Source organism: Anguilla rostrata, chromosome 9, assembly GCF_018555375.3.
Source record: "Anguilla rostrata isolate EN2019 chromosome 9, ASM1855537v3, whole genome shotgun sequence".
Taxonomy (NCBI): domain Eukaryota; kingdom Metazoa; phylum Chordata; class Actinopteri; order Anguilliformes; family Anguillidae; genus Anguilla; species Anguilla rostrata.
Window position 1 is genome coordinate 4,253,035 of NC_057941.1, and position 14,466 is coordinate 4,267,500.

At 47.2% G+C, this 14,466-nt stretch overlaps 1 long non-coding RNA gene across 3 annotated transcripts in view; it reads right to left on the reverse strand.

The window, feature by feature from the left end:
• The window catches only part of LOC135262716 (uncharacterized), a 123,310-nt gene extending 110,857 nt beyond the window's left edge, over positions 1-12,453 (reverse strand). For all 3 annotated transcript variants that reach the window (XR_010332307.1, XR_010332306.1, XR_010332305.1), the window contains exon 1: positions 12,342-12,453. This is a non-coding gene — a long non-coding RNA (uncharacterized LOC135262716). The remainder of the gene's footprint in view (positions 1-12,341) is intronic.
• Positions 12,454-14,466: the final 2,013 nt, after the last annotated feature.

Genomic DNA, 14,466 nt, shown 5'->3' on the forward strand with positions numbered 1-14,466 from the left:
AAAATATGGTTGATGAACTGTCACCATATTTGCTAAGGCATAATGAGAAGTCTTTTGTTAAAAACCAACATCTCTGAAATCTGTGATTCAGAACCGTGCACATTACATCACATTTTTAATAGAGCTGCCTCATTTAATTAAGTTTCAGGGTCAAATTGGTGTCTTAATTCCTTTCAATTTGCCCTCCGGATTCATATCAAATCACTCTGGCCATTCCAAATCGTCTCTTACGTGCAGAACGTGCATTGTTGCATTAACAACTCTGTGGATAACGGTTTTTAAACCGCTCAAAATTAAACACTGAAAGATTGTTCATTTCAGACCAAGCACCTTGTCAAGTGCCTGGAGAAAAAAAAACTACTTCAGAACTGTTATGAAGTGGCTTCGTATTGTTCATGTGCAGGTTTTGCATATGAGAAAAAGGGCAAGAACTTCAGCTTCAGATACTGTATGTGAGTCATTGATTATAATTAAATGTCCTTGATGCTCTTGTTGTGATTTACAATCAATGCACAATTTTGCTTTTTTTGGACCATAAGCTGGTGGCAGATGATCTGAACGTTCAGAAGGTTGTCATGTCTCATGATTCATTGAGGATTCTAAAATGGAAAACAGGACAGGATCAGGTCCAGAATCTGAGCTTATCCCCCAAACAAAATAAAAACTCACTTAAATATATATATATATATGTATGTAAATAGCAAAAGCTGTTGGAAATTATTTCCAAGGCCTATCTCTCGGTTTTCAGCCAATTTATAAATGGTTTAAAAGCCTTGAAAATGCCACTCAAGAAAAGAATATTGTGTAAACGTTCCATTTTGTCCATATGCTTATCTAGTGTAAAAAAAAAACAATTCTTCTAGCGATGGTCATTGCCTGACGAGTATCTGACGAGCGTGTGAATGTGCTTCTCCGCCATCTTTCCGGATAAACACTTCACCACGGGGAACATGGCGGTTGTCAGACATCTTGCTCATTTCGTGAAGACACGAGATATAGTGCTGAAGTTGTATACAGTCTAATGAGCCAGAACCGACTAGACACTTTCCCATATTGCAAAAAAAAATGAACAAAACAACTACTCCTTTATAAAGCCATATAGGCTATTATTAGTTGCGTGTACATTAAATTTTGTACACTCAGAGCCCACTATAATGCTGAATTTAAGAGTTATTTTTCTATATTTCTCCCCAGGGAGTTACGCTTCATAAACTTCCCAGATATCTATGAGTGTGCTTCCTCATTCCTCCACCAATGATATGACAGCTACACTCCAGTGCTCCGTTACCGTTGACAACAAGTGTTTTTTTTTTTTCTTTTCTTTTTTCTTTTTTCTATTCCTTATAGTTAAATACTCATCAACAAGCTCTGTGCTTCCTGGCATAAAATGTGGGCCCATTCGACAATATACCTATTTGGACGTGATTACAGGCTCAAGCACGTATTCCAGTTTTCCTGGTTTAGAACACAGCAGCCCAAAGCAAGAGAGGGGTCACTGCTGGGACATTAATTTGGTGACTTTTCATAAAGCTCTTTATCTGCAATATTACAGAATTGTGTAGGGAATTACGTGCAACTGGATTGAATGGGCCCGCAGGCAGGTCCATTATAGTGTCCATTCAGGATCGGAAATATTCATAGATAGATGCCCCGCCCGGACCCCCAACAATATGGATGTGTGCTTTTTTAAAATTTATGTTATAGGGTTACTTGGCTAGAAAACTACATTTACCAGGATAATGCAAATTTAAGATAGCAACAGTTATGACATTGTGAGTAAGATTCAACCAACAGTCCCAACAGAGCTGATTTATGTCTATTGTGGCGTAAACAGTCTTTCCCTCCCTTTAGGGTATAAATCGGTATGTGATGTCACAGGAATCAAAGTCAGGTGAAGGTGTGGAGTAGGGGAGATAGTGACAAAGGCAGAGAAACAGTGTGAGATTTTAAAAATTTAAGAAGAAATTCTCAACAAAACCATTTCTATACGTACCCCACTGTGTGCCCTGGGGCATCGTCATTCTAAAACAGGAAAGGGCCTTCCCCAAACTGCTGGGGAGGCACAGAATCATCCAGAATGCAATTGCATGCTGTAGCATTAACATTTGCCTTCACTGGAACTAAAGGGCTAAGCCCAAACTGTGAAAAACAGCCCCAGGGGCATGCAGATACTGGTCATTTAATGTACCTAGTTTGTAGGTAAACCAAGCACCAGGTAAATCTACTCAAAGGGGCACATCAGGAACTATGGTCAAAAAGGGCAGGTGCTTGGGTGCACAGACAGCACACCCCCACCCCCCCTCTTCCCCCAATGCACATGCCAGATCTTAGCTTAGGGTGGCAATCCTTCCTGCGTCTAGAATTGAAGTCTCTTAACTGAATGAAATGGCACCGTAAGTTCTCAACCTCAACAAGGACTGCGATGATTTGCCGTAAATAAAACAGAAGTGTTTCTGGCATTAAAACAGTACGGCTACTTTCGCGGACGCCTACTCGCGGTAGCAAAACAAAGGTTAAAACGCCGTAGGTAATCATTTTCCCCGGTGAGGTCAGAATTATGGCACATTCAGAACCATACTGGCAGTCAGGGACGACCGTAAATAAACCGCAGGACGAACTAGCGGAACACGGCTCCGCGCGTCTTAATGAAACTTTTCATCGTTCGTCGTTATAACTTTTTTTTTTTTGGCGGCTGCCAGTGAGAAGGGGTTAGAAAACAACAGCGGTGAGAGATTTAATGCCGGCGGACTAACAAGTCAGATCGAGCCGGGCGGGGTGCCGGGGTGTTTTTGTGAAGGAGTACGGAGACGGGACATGACACAGCATCTTAGGAGCTCCTCAGCCGGAAACATTGCTCTGAGAGCACAGAGGAGCTTAACACAAGCTGGCTGAATGCAGATTCCCACCTCAACGCAGGACCCACTGTGAATAACAGAGAGAGAAAAACGCTCTCGACTTACGGGCCTGATCTCCACTGCCTTTTCAAGGTGATTAATTTAATTGATTCAATTATTAAAATGGGATAGTCAAGGCTTTCTTGATATAATTTATGAAGGGCTAAGTTAATGCCTGTCTCTGCCCTGACAACGCATAGATTTTGATGATGATGGATCGGTAAAAAGTCTGAGTATCCGTTCTTTGGGAAAGACGCAGGAGGAGAGGAGCAATGCACATGACATACTTCTGATGATGATGATGATGGTGATGAGGAAGGCTGAAGTGTCCCGTTTTTCCGTTTTGGGAAATGAACGACAGGAGGAGAGAGGGGAGGCTCCTCTCGGCCCTGCTCAGCGTGAGAGGCCGCTGCCCGTTCGGCATGATTGCTGTGAATATCAGCTCGGCGAAGGTCACCTGTCACCCCCTCACCTGTCACAGGCAATCTGCCCCCGGTCGGACGGCGGCGCGCGGGCCTGTCGATACCTGTCCTTTCTGCCAGGTTATTAAACCAAGTATCCCTCTTTTTTTTCTTTTTTTTTTCTTTTTTTCACGGTCCGGGTCTCATCAGGCTTCAAAACGTGTTGCATCTCATTTCCTGGTCCGTCGGACACTTTCATCCTGACTGACAAATTAGATAGCTGCCGTAGCCTTAGCAACACAACCTCCTCCCCCCCCTCCCCCCCCACACCCATAGCCTTTTCCTGCTGAGTGGCCATGTCTAGCTTCTGATACGGCTCTTAAATGCAGAACTCATAGGTTTTTTTTCTGTCATGGACTTCCTTATGGCCCAACAGCTAGAACAAATGCCCCAGTGTAACGATTGGGACACTGTGCTGCAGGAGGTGGTACATTCCATTTCATACATTACACCAGGCATCTTAAACACTTTGTCTTTTACCTCGCTAGCTTTTTGAGTGTTCAGGCCTGGTTTCTGCCCAATTTACCTAATTCTGTAAATCATCTTTGTGACATTTCTCTGTACAAATCACTATAAAAATAAAATCGATTTGATTCGACTTGTGGTATTAACCACAAATAAGGGCGTGTCCTCAACAACATTCTCACTCTTGCCGTCTAAGCATCCAGATGAACTTATTTACAGGAACAATCCCACGCTCAACAATCCTTGGTTTTTGTGGATATTTTGTGGATAGCATGATAGCATGGCTCAAAGATTTAAGATTCAGGTGAGCATCATTGATCTACTGCTCATAAAGATCCCTGATATTAAAAATGCACAGCTTCATTCACTGTCAATAGTTCTTAAAAAAAATTACATCAGATCAGTTTTTATCGCAGTTGGAGAAAGATGCACTTAAACTGTAGAAATGTCAGTAATCCCTCACTTTAAAGTACCATCTTGAACACTTCAATATGAAAATAAATTGAAAGTCAAGATTTCCGGAACGGTACTGGTTCATTTCCAGGAAAGTTTTTTTGGAATTGCTCCCATTAAAATGAGAGATTTGTTTCTATCTGCCTCTTTTAAGTTTTCACACAAAACAAGAACACATCCGGCCAAAAACAAGGAAGCTCTGCAGACTCCGCACTTAAAATGCTGAACCCCAGCCCGGTGAAATTCATAATTCAGACGGCTGCAGCCCATGTCAAAACTTCCGAGCCGCCTCATCTTGTGATCTGGATATAACGACGTTGTTTATTACAGTTTGAAGGTGTTTCTCCGGAAAGCTCGCCGGCGGCGGCGGAGACGGATGTTTCCGGAAGCCCGGCGGGACCCCTCGTGTCTCGTCCTGGGACGCTGACGAGAGCAGGCAAGCTGCCATCAGCCCCGCAGATCCTGCCCTGCGCCCCTCTTAAATATCCAACCCCGCACCCCTCATAAATATACAACGCCTGCAGCCAGCTTAGCGCTCTCAAAAAAAAAAAAATGTATTATGTTTTCAGATGAATCACCAGGCATTTCAGACAATTTTAACACCCCCCTCCCCCCTTGCCCCCGATCCCTAACCCGCAAAGCATTTGAAATGAAGGGCAAAGAAAGCAATAACAAGGGCCCGTATAACACTCTGAGAAATCGTATCAGGACAGCCGGAGTGCTACCGGGCCTTAGAGTAGCAGCACAAGTGACCAAATTCCCTCAGATGTTCCGTCTGTACCTGACCAGGCCACGCGGACCTGATTCAGGTCTGAACACAAACTGGGTTTCAATGCACCCCCCACCGGATCAGCTCACCACGGCCACGCAGCGGTACAATCGCGCTCGCCTTTTTGGAACTACTGATCCCCCCCCCCGGTCCCCCGACCCCCCACCGAGCGGACAGACAGAGCTACAACAGGGCCGGACGCCGTCCACCGCTGTGCGACATTTTCCCCTCCGTCTGCCTTTCATTTCGCCCGGCCGCTGCGGAAATGTCAGAGAGAGAGACTGTTTGGTGTCTCTACCCCCCCCCCCCAAACCCAACCCCCCCCACCCCCGTGTTCCTGACACAGGATTTGCTGTAGCTTCAACCCTTTCAAGAGCAGTTTTTTTGGGGGGTAATTTTTCTATTTTTCTGAATTCTAAGTCAGTGTTCTAGATCTCCATTGCTCTCAGTAGTCATTGTGACATCAGCAGCAGAAGGTTCAGTTAACAACGTTCTAATCACATATCCGTGACCTCACACCTTAAAGGGTTAATCACTGTGAGTCAGCCACACATCGCCCAGACAAAAAACCGCGCGACTCCTACGGAGGTTAAAACGTGCTGCGGAAGATATTTTCGGAAGTTTTGTGCAACTTTGGAAAGTCTTCACTTACTTTACGGAATTTTAGAGGTGGCCCCCATGCCCGTGAGCTAGAAGCAAAGCCGTATTGACGATCCTGAGCATTCATACAGAACTGCAGAGTCATCTAAGGGGAAGTTGCTATTCAAACTAAAAAAAAAACCGTCTAAGATTAATGCAATGCTGTACGGCAACGAAGCAACTGGCTTGTCTGTCAGAATTGAATTTAGAGGTACAGTATGGGTTTTTTTTATTTTTTATTTTTTTTTGCTCTTTGCTGACCTGTTCCGACTGGAGCCAGGAGGCCTGGTATTGGTCACGGATGAACGGACACATCGCTGGAGGACTGCAAGCACGGAGGAACGGCAAAAAAAACATGCTGAACGTAGCTGAAGACAAGCTAACGGTAGAACCACAGAGGTAGCTACTCTCAAAAAAGATATACGGTTGCATTTCTGAAACAATCTCACGCTGTAGATGTTTCAGTTTCTTCACAAACTAAACAGGTCGCATATCTCTGTACAGCAGAAAATCTGGAATGAATTTAACCTTTGACCCCAGAACCCACCCCCCCCCCCCCCGGGCCACCACAAAACAAGCTGCTCTGAGCTGTCGCAGAAGAACAGTGAGCAACGTTGATGGTATGTCTGCCCCTTATTAGCAAACCTGTCAACAGATCATTTTTCAAAATATGTTAAGGTCCTTCGCTGTATAGCATTCTGACAAATAAGGTGCTTAATCTGCATAAATACTGCATAGACATTAATGGAATGTACATAGATTAGCCGTCGTCATTGGTGATTCCATTCAAACACTGTGTATTTAGAATGTTATAGCCTATGTTCGTGAGATGAATTAGGGAGCAGAAACGGAGGCTCCGGGGGGGGTGTATTCTGAATGGGCTTAAGCCGTCTAAATCAGAGCGAATAACATGCAGCATCACGCGTCTGAACACAGTGCGAACCTGCGCGTCCCACGGTGCCCAGACCTGGGTAAACCTCATCTGCATGTGCGCGCGCTCCAATCTGGCATTCGCTCCAACCCGATACGCGGCTGGGGGGGGCCGCCGTGCCAGCGGGGGGGCCGGGGGGGTGGGGGGGGGGGGATGGGGGGAGGTGCTGAGATTACGTTCAACGTGCCGTGCGTCAGCGGCTACACACCAAACAGAAGCCAAAAAGAAAGGGGGGGGGGGGCGAGAGAAGTCCCTCCTCCCCCCCCCCCAGCCCATCTGTGTGGAATTCCAGAGGACAAGGGGACATGGCAACCAGGGGAGCAAAAAAAAAAAAAGCGAAGAGAAAATTCTGAAAAATAAAAACAAAATTCCAGGAAACGAAACGCTTGACACGTGACCGGCAGTGAAGCAGTGATTACGGGTGGTGTGGTTAAGAATTCATCGCCAGCGTCGTGAGAAACGCTTTGCGCTCAGCTGGGAAAGGACGATAACGCGCAGCGGAGGGGGGGGGTACAGGCAGGGAAGGCACGCTCAGGAACGGAGGCGCCCGGGAAAGCTGTCGCCCCACACCACACACGCTCTCTCTCTCTGACGCACACGCGCGCTGTCAGGCAATTCCGCCAGCCGCCAACGGAACGTAATTCCAGCCGAGCGCACAGAACCGCTGACGTGGTCTTTCGCCGCTGTACCTGTGAAACAGTCGCTCGGAACGCGTCCCGTCGTACTCCATACGTTCGTCGCTGCTCTGTGTCGTTATTTATTTGCCTAGCTGGCGCTCTTATCCAGGGCAAACGCGTGCGGGTTACAACGTGCGGTTTTTTATTTATTTATTTTTTACCGGCGTGTTTATTTATGAAGCGATTCTGGAGCAAGTGCCTCTCTCTCTCTCTCTCTCTCAAGGGTACGGACGGTACTGTGACCTTCCGGGGGGAGACGAACGTGAAAGTTATGAGTCCCATAAGGGCCGTGACCCCCATCAGACGCGGTATCGACTGCATGCGCAGGTTCTGGGGGGGGGGGGGGGGGGTCATGCGAGGTCCCCCGTAACGTGAAATGTTTTCTCCAGGTGTGCGCTGGGTGTTCCAGAGAAATATTCCCCCCAGTCCCGTGGTGTACCCAGCTGGGGAGACAGTGCCGGGATTTGTCCCGGGAACCGGGATCCAGACAAAATCCTGAACGTGGTCGTTAGCACATAGATGGTCGTTAGCCCAGTGATTCAGGCAATGCATGACTGGTCAGAACTTGGCCGACTGAGGGACAGTTTAAGTCGGCAGGGTAGATCCTTGTGCAATCATTCAACAGCAATAGGCCATTTAATTCCTATTGTTCTGAATTTAACGTAATCACGTTTCCCTTGCATCTTGTATTTGTCACTCAACCCTATTATTATTATTATTATTATTCTGTGTTTCCACCCAGTAATGTTTATAACGGATAGCAGCAGCCAGTCTACAGCTGACATCAGTCTGAAGTCACTGTCTGTTAGATTAAGACCCGAAATGGCATCAGGAAAGGGCCAAGCCGGGCCTATCGGCCATCGAGACAGAGTGGGGTGGGACGGGGACAAATGTTTTTTTTTTCTTTTAAGGGCCAAGACGAGAGGAGAGGAGGCACATGACGGTCCGCTGTACGGCCGGGTAAGAGCAGGGAAGGAAATCCGGGACAGGACAGGTACAAGCCCTGCTGACAAAAAATCTGTCTGAACCACCCTGCTGGACTCCGGCTTTGGAATAACTTAAAGGTGCACAAAAATCTCTCTCGGTCTCTGTTTCTCCACCTCTCTCTCCCTCTGTTTCTGTCACTGTCTGTCTCTTTGTCTCTGTCCCTCTGTCATTGTTACTGTCTCTGTCTCTCTGTCAATGTCACTGTCTCTCTCTCTGTCTCTCTGTGTCTCTGTGTCTCTGTATCTCTCTCTCTCTCTCTCTCTCTCTCGCTCTCATAGCCCCGCTATAAACCTTTAAAGGAAGGATACTTTTCACCTCCGGGCTGCTCGCGCTGAATAATTACGATGCCAATTAAAACAACAATAATAACAATAAAAGCAACAGTGATGAAGTGGCCCGTTTCACCCGAGGATCTCAGAGCTGCTCACGGTGTGACGCTCCTTATCATTCGGCTAACAGCAGCCCCCACTAATACGCAACCATTAAGAGCAAGTGAATTATGAATTATGAATTATGAATAGCCATAACAAACTTGGGATAATTGCACTCAAATTACATCTACAAGCAAACGGGCATTGTTAAACCTAATTGTAATCATAAAAACCAGGAATTATTGCAATTATTCCGTAGACAAGCAATTAAACTATTCTTAATATGACTTGTACGGAAAAAAAAAAAAGCACTTGTCGAGGTAATCAAAGTTATCCAAACCTCCAGTAAGCTTCGCAATTAAGGCGCCTGCTAAAAATATGACACCGGCATTCACACAGGCCAACTGGCCGTGGCAGCAAAAATGGCTCGGCAGAGAAAATATGAGGCAATAAACAGGGCATACTGAGGGGGCTTTCAGGAAGGGAGGGACATAAAAATATGAAAATGGGAATTTAATGTGATCGTCGAGTAAGTGAACAGGAAGGCCAACTCCAAAACGAGCTCAAGTCTGGGAGTTAGGAGATCTGACCCCTGCAGAGCCTTTGAAGACACAGGAGGGTTGGGGGGGCTTTGACATGGGGGGGGGGGTAAATGTTCTTCAGCATATTTCCATCAGTCAGCAGATCAAAGCGCCCCCCCCCCCCGTGCCCCCACCCCCCCCAAAGAGTCGAGAAGCGAAGGTCGCTGGGATTCGCACAGAGAAAGTGCTGACGCTCCCACCCATCGATGCCGCTCGCCGGCTGATGTAAGAGCGTGTGCATAATCAGGCTCACGGGCGGCTCTGATCTTTCATCGACGGTCGGATCATCTCCATTGATAGCTCTGTTTTTTTTTTTCCTCTTGCCATTAAGGCTCGGCTAGCAGCTCTCTTGTTTTATTTTGAGGGAAACGAGAACTCTAAACGAAGCAGAACCTCAAAGGACTCGCGGCAAATGAGTGCAGAGAGATTAACCCCTTTTTTCATGATGTATTTGTACTTTTTTGTACAATTATAGGGAAATGAATCAAAGTACCCAGCTACAGTGTGTACTCATCAATTTCCTTCACACACTGAAAACAAAGTACAGAGGTGCTGTTATAAAAGTACAGGTGCTTGTCCCTGGGGCTGTACCCTGTTCAGGTACAAAGTAGTTCCTTTAGTGTGCGTATTTCTTCATAACCACTTTTGTGCTTACACTTTGTTACCATTTAACTATCACCTGCCCCTGACGTAGATCCAGTTGGATGATTTGTTCAATCTGCAACACTAAACGCGTCTGGCGGCTAGATCCCGAGGTCCGGACTGAGAGCGATTCATGACTCGTATTACACACCTAACCGACATCCGACAGCCAATAGAAAAACACGACAGTTATACGGCAGTTACACTCCGATTGGTTCCCAGCCCGGGCCGCCTGAGGTCTCACGAAGCCTGACGGCGTATCCTTGAGCCGCGGAGGAACACGCGAGGGGAAGGGGTGTGCTGCGGCTCCCAAAGGGGGGGGGGAGGTGAGGGAGGGCGTCTGTCTCTGTCTCTGTCTCTGGGGAGGGGGGGGGGGGGAGTAAGCCCCTAACCCCGCGGGGAGGTGGCACCGTCGTCGTGGTGACCGATCGCTGTCAGCTTCGCTGCGGTTTCCTGACAAGGTCGTCTGAAGGGCGTGGCTCGGAGCTCACGACGGCAGGTGAAATAAGGCCTTCAGTCTGTGACAGGAAACTGTGCCCCCCCCCTGCCCCCGCCCCTTCTAGGCATTCCGTAAATCGTAAATGTTTTACGGACTGATACTCTTAGACAGGATTCAGGTCACGGAATGGTACAACTTTGTCACAAACAAAGTTACTTGTTTTTTAAAACAGAATTTTCTTGTGAATCTGTAGGTCAGCTCTACACGACTGAATCAGAAAACAGTTTCAGTATTCTGACTGAAAATCCAGAACCTGTCATTTTCACAGTTCCTCCAAAGGCATCCCTAAAAAAAAATCTTTTTTAAATCAATCCTGCGAGTAACTTTAACTTTTTTTTTTGCTGTTCTGATCCACATTTTTTTTTTCCTCTTTTTCTCCTAATCTACCGCGCCGAGTTTGCAGGCTGCTCGTTTCACTTCAGCCTTCCGTTCAGAGCAGCGCTGACAGGCGTGCGCTTCCTCCGAAGCGTTTGAGAGCAGCCGCCGTTTCTCCTCACTCGAGCATCCGGAAAAAGAAAAAAGCACGGCCCAGTTATTTCCCCTTTCATATTTGGGGAGTTTAGGCTCTGTGTGAAAAAAGAGCGGAATTCTGACATTTCGTTTGCCAATTTCCCCAACATCTAGCCGGAAACTAAATGCTGAGCAAAGCACGGTAAAAGAGTTGGGACCGTGATTCAAAAAAACATTTGTTTCTGATGTCTGCAAAAAATGCAAGCGCTACTGTTTTCTTTTTTTTTTTTTTAAATAAAAAGTTTAGGTTTTTTTTCCCAAGGAGGGTTTTTTCTCTTAATTTAATAGACATATGAAATAGAAATTGCTGAACGTGTCTGGAATGAACTGTGGGTTTGTAATTAATTGTATTTTGTTTCTTTCTTTCTTTTTTTGTTTTCAAATATAAATGCGTGGGGCTACACAAATCTTATTTCCACCCCAATTTGGAATGTCCAATTATCTGCAACAGCAGCCACATTCAGGTGTGAACCCCACAGCCGATCTGAGAGAGTGTGGACATGAACTGTGGAGTTAATCCGGCGGTAATTATCCCTATATATACACGCACCAAAAAAAGACACAACTGTCATTCCGGTCTGGCATGTGGTTACAGTGACAGACTCTGAGTCTGAGGACTGTGGCTTTGTCTACCCTGTCGACTTGCAGGACACGATTTGATCCTATAGGGCTGCTCGACCGCTCCGCTCCGCAGCAGCTGGGCGCAGCTGGGTACCCCCTCCCACCCGAGTAAAGGGATCACAGAGCTTCTCCACCCTAGCTCCCCAGTGGTGAAACAAACTCCCTGTTCCTCTTCGAACCTCTCCCTCACTACCCATCTTCCGTCGAGGTCTGAAGAATCATCTCTTCAGACTATACCTGGACTAACTACCACCACTCTGTATATTTCATTCTAAATCCCCTTTCATGACACTCGTTACATGTTCCCCCATCCCAGAACTTTTTGGTAATTTGTATTTATCCTAATACCGTAGCTTGTTCTTCTGCCTATTTGGCTTTGCAGAGGCTAGGTCAGAATAGTGTTCACTGTGTGAACTAAACTGTGTTCTTGGCTAGAAATAGCTGTACGATATAAGTATCGTATCTTATTTAACCTGTGTTTTGTAGTTGTCTTTGACCTATGAAATGCACTTTTGTACGTCGCTTTGGATAAAAGCGTCTGCCAAATAAATGTAATGTAGTGTACCAGATGTGGCACCGCTGTCCTTGACATGTACTTTGCCGAGGGGCTCAGACACTGAAAGCACAGACTGGACCCCACAGCCTAAACATCCCAAAATCCAACTAACATCTATTTAATTTGCCAGCTGTGCCCCGTGTCTGCAATGGCTGAAAATCTGGGGTTGTGTTGCTCAGGGACACCCAGAGGAACTTAACCCAACTTTTTTTATATAGTATCCATTCATATAGCGAGATGGGACAGACACTGAAGAAATTCAGTTTGAGCACATCACTGTCCTACCTGGGAATCGAACCTGCAACCTTTGGGTTTCGGTCACTGGCGTGTTGATGAATGCATCCCACGTCCTTGTGCGGGGCATGGGTGGCACAGCGACCCCTGGGGGGTGGGGGGGGCCAGGCTGTGGAAAGAATAAATAAAAATCAGATTCCCTGCATGAAAAATGACAGCTGTGCTTTTTTTTTGGGGTGGTGGGGGTTTCAGCTTTATTAGAGAGGATAGTGTAGAGAAACAGGAAGAGCAAGAGGGAGAGACATGCGACAAAGGTCAACGGTCGGACTCGAACCGCCGACGTCGCGGCTCGCAACGAGCGTGTGGAAAGTGCCCCATGGGCTGTGCCACTGGAGGCCCCCTGTGTGACGGCTGTGCTTCATCTGCTCAAATGTGCAGCTCAATGTCTGCGTAGACTTTTCATATCAGCGCAGTCCCCGCCCACCGTCCCCGCCCGCCATATCACTCCTCAATGCCCCATCCTGAAGGACCAATCAGATCGTCCTGTTACCTACCCATGCTGCCCCGAGACAAGTTCAGCCAATGAGTGTTCTGTTATGCAGTTGCTAAATTAGCACAAAGAAGTTCAAGCAAAGAGCGTATTTACAGCATTGTACACTTTTTTTTTTTTTTTTTTTACTTTTTCTGGCGTGGGGAGACTCAGTTGAATTTTCTGTCTTCAGGAACAAAAATGGCCGCCACTTTTTTCTCCTCTCACCAGTGCATATGTTTACCTCTGACCCCTGTCTCTACCCGCCCTTCCAAAGCAGGGCGGTTACTTCCCCTAAATGAGGAACAAATGAGCGAGCTTTGAAAATGGCTTCAGTTTAATTTCGGACGGCAGGGACCCTAACCCAATTTCCGCAGGCTCCCAGGCCACCGCGGAGAGAAAGCCCACGTCCCTCCGTCCACTCGTCGGAATTAACACAGATCGCTGTCGCCAACGGTCTCTCCAGAGCCAATCAAAATGTCTGTGGCGCCTTCAGTCACCTTAAAGGGGCTTTCTGAGGTTTGAGAAAAGGCTCTGAAACATGGGTAGTACTCTAGAAGCACAAAGTGTTCCTCAAAAAGAGGTGTTTGGTTATTTTACCTGGCCATTTTTCTAAAAAAAATTTTAATTTAAAAACACAGGTCCCACTAAGCAGAAAGTAAACGACCCTAAAATCCTGTGCATGCATAGGTAAGTACTGCCAACCAAATGTTTCACTTTGTTACAAAGCTGCAGTGTAATTAGACAGGTGTGAAAGCCTACTGATATAAAGAGGAACCAAACTTGTGTGGCCCTGTGGAAATTCAACTCATAATTAAATCATCCAACATCATTATCTCATTATGTTTTCAGGAGATTCTATTTACAGGAGTTGTTTTAAAGTCTAGTTAACCAAAAAGGTCAGTCTCTCTCTCTCTCTCTCTCTCCCTCGCTTTCTCTCTTCCTCCCATTCTCTCTCTCTCCCCCCCTCTCTCTCCCTCCCAGTCTCTTTCTCCCTCTCCCTCTCTCCATTGTGACCTCAGCAGGTTGCTTGGATACCTTCTCGTATTTTCATTTTCAGGTTGGTGCCGGCAGGCAGGACCGTGTGCCGGACGGACACCGTGTCCGGGGGCAGTCTTTGTCCTTCTGCCCACTTCAGAGCACATAAATCAGGCCTCCGGCTCAAACCAGGATACCCCCCCCACCCCCACGACCCCCTACCCCCCGACCCCCCGGCCCCCCGGCCTATATGAGCGCAGTCACGAACTAGGGCAAGGCAAGTCGCTCAGAAAAAAAAATGTTAAAATTCCTCCCTCGCTCCACCTCGCTCCGTACAGTATCCCTCTCATACTCCCTGGCAGAGCCGCTAATAAACGGCTGCCACCTCCCATTACGGGGCCTTCACATCGTCCGCGTTTCACATACAGAGGCTCCACGAGCGGGATTACCCCCCCCCCCCCCCGCACCCCTCCGCCAGCACAACCGCTTACGGGCTAATGGCCGTTTCATCCGAAGGGAAGCTTAAATCAATACAAGTGCTCTGTTCCTTCAGGAGGCCTCGTGATAGGTCAGCGCTTTGCATATCGTTCCAAGGGTCGGTTTCCCATTGGCTCAGGCCGCTGTGCATGTCCTCGGGAAAGGGGGGGGGGGGCAGGGGGGCAGGGCTAG